Source organism: Anabrus simplex, chromosome 9 (assembly GCF_040414725.1).
Source record: "Anabrus simplex isolate iqAnaSimp1 chromosome 9, ASM4041472v1, whole genome shotgun sequence".
NCBI classification, from domain to species: Eukaryota; Metazoa; Arthropoda; class Insecta; order Orthoptera; family Tettigoniidae; genus Anabrus; species Anabrus simplex.
In genome coordinates this window covers 105168526-105177118 of record NC_090273.1, presented here as the reverse complement: position 1 = coordinate 105177118, position 8593 = coordinate 105168526, and positions in this window count along the sequence as shown.

Genomic DNA, 8593 nt, shown 5'->3' with positions numbered 1-8593 from the left:
AGCCTTACCTCTGATTCTACTCTTTTACTCATATCATTTATATATATTTAAGAAAACATAAAGGTCCAATAATACTGTCTTGAGGAATTCCCCTCTTAATTATTACAGGGTCAGAACATTGCGCTTTACTCGCTGATGACTACTTGTCGGAGCTCGGTGAGTTCATCTAGCTAGTTTAGACGGTAATTTGAGCCATTTTAACTATATTTTTAATACAGTTTAGCTACATTTTATGTTCATGAGTTGGCAACACTGGTTTGTCATATGGAATCAATGCCATCCAAACTGTGACCCTATTACGTCAGTACAAGTAATTTTTCTGCACACTGGATGCTCTGTGATGTGGCTTCAAACCAAACGTCCGGACAGGGAGAGAAGAAAATCCCCCAAACGTCAAAACTCGGAACTAATCCGCTTTTAACAATGTTTTCTCGTTCACAGAAGACTCTAATGCTAATGATTATTTTAGAACTGACCAAGCATTAGCTCTCTAACGTATAAAACAAACCAGAGCGTGGAAAAATAAAAGTTGTCTGACCACTGATTTGGCAGAAAGTTAGGAGGGAGGATTTAAACATAAATGATTTTAATGTGACGCATAGCTTTGAATTAGGACACACAGCTGCCATCTCTCCCAGCGTATCCCTTCAGAAAAACATAGAGACCAGAACTCTAAATTTGTTTGACTGAAACTGGACTTCTGTATTTGTAATCATCAAAGCTATTTTATTCTCTCTCTCTGTGTGGCTCAGTTTTGATTTGCTTCTCTATATTTTTTTGCCTCTACAAAAGAGATTATTTATGACAAGTTACGACAATTACATGTAACGAAATATTCGTAGGCCTATATGACATAATTATTTGATGGAAAAGCTAAGGAGCGTTAAAGTTAAAACATCTGCTGTATTTTGACTCATAAGCGGATAATCAGTGATTTAAAATATCCATTTTTTATTTTGGTTGTAATGGTTAATTTACCATTACAAATTCAAAGTTAAAACATCTGCCGTATTTTGACTCATAAGCGGATAATCAGTGATTTAAAATATCCATTTTTTATTTTGGTTGTAATGGTTAATTTACTATTACAAATTCCCCATATGTCAGCATACCAGGCTAACGCTCAACGTTAAATGCGTAGCAAAAATAACATACATACATAAGGTAAGGTAAGGGTTATACTGCCCGAAGGCAGGTCCGAACCTCCGCAGAGGTGTTCCTGAGCCGGAGTTTACGTGCGGTAGGGTGGCCAGTTCCTTTCCGCTCCTCCATTCCCTTACCCCCCACCAACAGCGCGTGGCAACCCATCCAACTCCTGACCACGCCCAATGTTGCTTAACTTCGGAGATCTCACGGGATCCATCCATCCATACATACATACATACATACATACATCATTATAGACCTTTATGCCTTTCAACGTTCAGTGTTCAAGCCTCTTTGAATTTACTAAACGTCGCCACAATCCTCTATTTGCAACTAGTGCTGTGGCCTCATTTAGTTCTATATCATCATCATCATCATCTGTTTACCCTCCAGGTTCGGTTTTTCCCTCGGACTTAGCGAGGGATCCCAACTCTACCGCCTCAAGGGCAGTGTCCTGGAGCTTCAGACTCTTGGTCGGGGGATACAACTGGGGAGTATGACCAGTACCTCGCCCAGGCGGCCTCACCTGCTATGCTGAACAGGGGCCTTGTGGAGGGATGGGAAGATTGGAAGGGATAGGCAAGGGAGAGGGAAGGAAGCGGCCGTGGCCTTAAGTTAGGTACCATCCCGGCATTCGCCTGGAGGAGAAGTGGGAAACCACGGAAAACCACTTCGAGGATGGCTGAGGTGGGAATCGAACCCACCTCTACTCAGTTGACCTCCCGAGGCTGAGTGGACCCCGTTCCAGCCCTCGTACCACTTTTCAAATTTCGTGGCAGAGCCGGGAATCGAACCCGGACCTCCGGGGGTGACAGCTAATCACGCTAACCACTACACCACAGAGGCGGCTTTAGTTCTATATCTCTTATCTTAAAATCGTTAGAAACTGAGTCCAACCATCGTCGTCTTGGTCTCCCTCTACTTCTCTTACGCTCCATAACAGAGTCCATTATTCTCCTAGGTAACCTATCCTCCTATATTCGCCTCACATGACCCCACCACCGAAGCCGGTTTATGTGTACAACTTCATCCATCGAGTTCAATTCTAACTTAGCCTTAATGTCCTTATTAAGAGTAATCTTCTGCCATTGTTCCCACCTGTTTGTACCCGCAATCATTCTCGCTGCATTCATGTCTGTTACTTCTAAATTATGAATAAGATATCCTGAGTCCACCCAGCTTTCGCTCCCGTAAAGCAACGTTGATCTGAAAACAGACGGATGTAAAGATAGTTTCGTCAGGGAGTTGACTGCGAGCTCACTGCATTAGCTTTACTGCAACTTGATATAATCTCACGTACTATATTGCCATCCTGGGAGAAAACACGCCCTAAATACTTGCAATTATCTACCTGCCAGCTTTGTATCATGAATCTGATATTCTGTTCTCTTGATTTCTTACCTACAGACATCAATTTAGTCTTCGAAAGGCTAATTTTCGTAACATACTCATTGCACCTATTTTCAAGTTCCAAGATATTAGACTGCAAGCTTTCGACACAATCTTCCATTAAGACCAAGTTGTCAGCACAGACCAGACTGGTTACCACCTCGCAAAACCCATTTGAATTCGCCCACGAAGTGATCTGATCGGCAAACTTGAGTAGCTGACAACGGTTTGATATACCGAATTACATTTTTTCTAATTCTTTAACAGTATGGTCCACTCTCTGACCCGGTTCATGATGTCTCTGACCACCCTGTATACTGGATTGGGAGTGCTGCCACCTGATCGGAACATACAACACGTTCACCATGACTTACGAATCAATCTCCCTAAGGTAGGTTTGTTCAGAATCTTGTAAGTTCTGATATCAGTAAGATATACCTCCTTCGGTTCCGAGTAAATAAGGTAACTTCCATTTTATTTGTGTATTTATTTATTTACTCAATTTATAGTGTAACATTGTAAACTGATATTTAAACGTCGCCAGCCAGGTCGAGTCTCCTCTGAATAGTTACAAAATCACTCACAACTGGGTGGTGTTTTGCCTTACTTGACCAAACGCAAAAAAAAAAAAAAAAAAAAAAAAAAAAAAAAAAAAAAAAAAAAAAAAAAAACAGATTTCGAGATATTTACACGAAAGATAAATCCTTTGTATAAATTCATCTTTCCTGTAAAGTACTGTGTACCAAAATCAAGGTAAAAACATGAATTTTCTTGTTAATATTTCAAAATGAGCTACATTTATAAATATATTGTCGTAATCTAAGATAATGTCATTTGGTCATTTGATGATTTATTGCGGTTCCCATATTTTTATTTTTGCATCACTTTACTAACCAAAAGAATTTTCATTTAATGATTCGATTCGACTTTTAAAAATTCAGTGCAGTATAGAATATGGTGTCCGCCTCTGTGGTGTAGTGGTTAGCGTGATTAGCTGCCACCCCCGGAGGCCCTGGTTCGATTCCCGGCTCTGCCACGAAATTTGAAAAGTGGTACGAGGGCTGGAACGGGGTCCACTCAGCCTCGGGAGGTCAACTGAGTAGAGGTGGGTTCGATTCCCACCTCAGCCATCCTGGAAGTGGTTTTCCGTGGTTTTCCGTGGTTTCCCACTTCTCCTCCAGGCGAATGCCGGGATGGACCTAAGTTAAGGCCACGGCCGCTTCCTTCCCTCTTCCTTGCCTATCCCTTCCAATCTTCCCATCCCTCCACAAGGCCCCTGTTCAGCATAGCAGGTGAGGCCGCCTGGGCGAGGTACTGGTCATACTCCCCAGTTGTATCCCCCGACCAAGAGTCTGAAGCTCCAGGACACTGTCCTTGAGGCGGTAGAGGTGGGATCCCTCGCTAAGTCCGAGGGAAAAACCGAACCTGAAGGGTAAACAGATGATGATGATGATGATAGAATATGGTATTCTTTTAAAACAAATGTTATTGCTCATTTAAGTACAGGATTATATTCTGTCAAATACAACGTGTTTTATATTGATCACTTATTCATCTACATACATTTTTTCACAAATGCCTGCAATTTTACGACTAAATAGAACAAAAGGTTTAAAACATTTGAATTACATCATAAATTCCTTATACAAAATGTTCCAAAACAATATTCTACACAATAACGGCATACAACATGAAATTCGGACAGTAGTTGATCAATTTATGCAAAATTTTAATTTTATGAATGAGGGGTTGGCGTTTGGTCAAAATTAATTTCCCGCGAAATGATGTTGAAAGCGAAAGTACGAACAATGAATCATATAAAGTTTACAGCCTTAACTACCAGATGGGGCAATAATCTAGAAATATTAATTTTTATCGCTTGGCCAAGTACTATTGCATAACACCAACTAATTAATAAGTAAGTGCCTATACTTTATCATCAACTCTTTAAACATCACAGAAAAAGAGATAAAAATAATTAAATAAAAGTTTCTATGTACAAGATGATAGTTAAAGACTTACAAAGTGCAATAGAATTAAGGTGCATAGGTACGGAAATTACAGTAGAAATCACAGAATATGTCCTAATAATTTGGGGGAAAAAATATGGTCACCCATTCTTCTCTCCATAGTTACATGCTAAATTTTAAACGTGCAGGCTGGTTGGATCCTCAAAAAAGCATCAGAAAGATTGTGCAATTATAGGGAAACTGCAAACCCAGACGGCGGTGGCGAGATAATGAAGCATGCTGGGCAGTATTAGGAATGAATATTTGCCGATGCTTTCCTCATTGGGCCAGAAAATGCTATGAAGCCATATCGTTGTGTGAGGTTCAAATCTCTATGCTACAGCCCTTCCCACACACAACCCGCTCATTACTGGAATAGAAAAGACACATAAATTATTATTCATCAGCTGTCCACGTTTTCTTTATTGTTTTATTTATTGTTTATGATAGTTTGTGATATCTGAAGCCATCTCTCTTCAGATTCGACTTGGTTAATTTGTAATTGTTAGGTTCTCCAGTATGCCGAACCTAATTTTGAATAAATAAATTAGTCGCTTAAGTGCGGCCAGTATCCAGTAATCGGGAGATAGTGGGTTCGAGCCCCACTGTCGGCAGCCCTGAAGATGGTTTTCCGTGGTTTCCCATTTTCACACCAGGCAAATGCCGGGACTGTACCTTAATTAAGGCCACGGCCGCTTCCTTCTACTTCCTAGGCATTTCCTATTCCATCGTCGTCATAAGACATATCTGTGTCGGTGCGACGTAAAGCAAAAAAAAAAAAATCTGAAAAAAGGTATGACAACAGAATTATTCCCAAAAAAGAAATAATTTCTTTAAAATAAAGTGATATATATCGTTCTTGAAAGAACATAATCATATTCTATCAAATCACACTAAAAAAATACAGTGGGTTTCTCTCATCGGTTGGCCGGCAGGCGCGCTAAGTTTATCTACCTTCCGTCGACTCATCACTTGCCGTTACACAGCGCAGCGACAGCACGGGAATGCTCGCACTTCGCAGTTCAGGTCCGTGCATAGAACGTGTATTAAGTGTTGAGCTTTCGCTCCAAGTTTTCTAGAGTTGTGAAGTGCTCCTTCGGGGTATAATTCTCACAATGTCTCCACATATGTACACGGGAGAGGAAAAAGTATTTGTGTACGATAATTATGTGAAAACAGAGTCTTGGAGGGAAGTCGTTAGGCGATTTGTAAAACAAATTTCAGGTGTACGCCTTCCACATAGGCAGACCGTGTGGAAAATTCGTAAACAAATTTAGAGGAGCTGGTTCTTTTCTCGGTAAGAAGTGAAGTGTTAAAAATAGCGTACTTAAAGAGGAAAAAGTGAACGAAATTGCAGAAATATTAGAACATACGCCTACAAAAAACCCCAAGAGGACTTGTACAAGAAGCTGGGGTTTCGAAGAACTCAGCATGGCGAGCTACGAAAATGTTAAATATAAGTTTCTTAAGACGATGCCAAAAATGTGCACATGCAGGGGGAGAACATTTTCAAACATCTCCTGCCATAAGTTACGAGTTTATTTTCTTAATTCTTAATTACTAATTTCTTTAATTCTTATTTTCTTAATTTTAATTGTTATCTCGTGTCATGTATGGATAAAGAGAGCGAAGTTCTGTCCTTGTCGCTATGCCGCGGAGCGGGGAGTGATGAGTCAACGGGAGGCAGATAAGCAGGACGCGCCTGCCGGCCAACCGATGAGTGAAACACGCTGTATTTAGAAATGTATGAACAGCTATGTTTAAATTCGTCGAGGATGCTGCACAGAACCCGAAAATCGTGGACAAGGTAGTCTATAGAGACTTTATTATTACCTCATTTATGCGGGATTCGCGCCGTTTTTATCGCGCTAGGAACTTATCTCTCCAGCAACAATGCATGCATCTTGATAAGAAATGTTACCGTACTATTTGTTTTACTTCATAGGTAGTTAAAGACAGGTTCTATATTAATTTCACTTAGTAACATTTATGTGTTTCCTATTCAGGGCCTGAGGGCAACAGGAAATTAACTACAACAATATACAGGATGAAGCGAAATTCGCGCACTCGGGCGTCGCAGCGCGACTCCTCACATGCCAGCAATAAAAAAATGTCTCTCACAAAAGTTCGTCCTGCGAGTATATCCGGGAGAAAAAGGAAGTTGAAGAGTGGCAATCTGGCAACACTGTAACTACATGTAGGGCAACTACCTCTGTCAGCACTTTTTAGTCGTGCTGTACAGTTGGTGCAGTGGATGGCGTTTTGGGTTAGCATCCAGGAGGTCGAGGGGTCGATCCTGGTTTGTGGCGTATGTTTTTTTATTTCGTAAATGTAGTCCAGGTGGTATGGAATCTGGCATCTTAATCGTCAACAGCGATTGCAGAGGGTCCTCTAGAAACCATTTGCACTTACATACTACGATCCTAGAAAGGCACGAACATTCGTTTTCATTGGTCAGCTTTGAAAGACGCCCTTTCCAAGTCGTGGGCGTGAATTTGTTCGCACCATTTCATTTGCTAGATGCGTCACAACGTGTTCAGCGTTACTCAATTTTGTAAATGTAGGACACATGTGACCTAAGAAACGGTGTCTTACTGTATTACAGTATGTAATGTCCGATGGAAATTAGCTAATCAAAAGTGCGCCTCAACCCAGGATCGAACCCTGGAACTCCTGCATGCCAACTCAAAACTCCATCCACTGCACCAACTGTACAGCACGACTGGTGTGTGCTGACAGAGATAGTTACCCTACATCTGGTTACAGTGTTGCCAGATTGCCACTCTTCAACGTTCCTTTTCTGCCGGATATACTCGCAGGACGAACTTTTGTGAGAGACATTTTTTTATTGCTGGCATGTGAGGAGTCGCGCTGCGACGCCCGAGTGCGTGAATTTCGCTTCACCCTGTATTGCGCAATATACTGTACTCCCCGATTTACACAGCATATTATTATCTTAAAACTTTTGAAGCTCTTTGATTATTCCTTTATTTAATACTGTCAAAATTAGAAAACAGTAAAATATATAAAAGCAACAACGGTGACTATGTCATCAAATGTGGACGTATTTAAACAATTTTGTTGTTTCACATCATAACCATAAGTCATAACAGAAGGAATATACGACAATTCTTGTAAATTTACAGTACCGGTCAAAAGTTTAGGACCATATAAAAAATCATGAAATGCCATCTAGAACCTAAAATTGTGCTATTAAACCTCTGTATTGGTTTTCCTGAGCTCTCGCATCCAATAGGATATACGTCGCCTGATTTCATTGAGTTACTCCAAGTATTGTGAAGCCTCCGTGGCTCAGGCGGCAGCGCGCCGGCCTCTCATCACTGGGTTTTGTGGTTTAAATCCCGGTTACTCCATGTGAGAGTTGTCGTGCTGGACAAAGCGGAGGCGGGAAAGGATTTTCTCCGCATACTCCGGTTTTCTCTGCCATATTTCATTCCAGCAACACTCTACAATATCATTTCATCTATCATTCATTAATCATTGCCCCAGGAGAGTGCGACAGGTTTCGGCAGCCGACACAGTTCCTATCCTCGCCGCTAGATGGTGTCTTCATTCCATTCAATTCCTGACCCGGTCGAATGACTGGAAACAGGCTGTGGATTTTGATTTTCACGCCAAATATTGTACAAATTATACATTTTTTAACTATTTAAAGGTCACATAATATATAATACTTAACATTGTTAACAATTCGAAAATTAGACAGGTTTATTTCGCGAAATAAAACGAAATGAGACAATAATGTGAATATGTCAACTTTATCAATTTTATATGCATAATAATGCGAATGCACGGTGTTTGCCTTCTTATAAAGATTTCTCCACCGCCAGAATGAAGAATCATGTCCATCACAGTCTTACAAACCGGGTAAGTTGGCCGTGCAGTTAGGGGCGCGCAGCTGAGAGCTTGCATCCGGGAGATAGTGTGTCCGAACCCCACTTTCGGCATTCCTGAATATGTTTTTCCCAGTTTCACACCAGGAAAATGCTGGGGTGTACCTTAATTAAGGCCGCGGCCGTTTCCTTTCC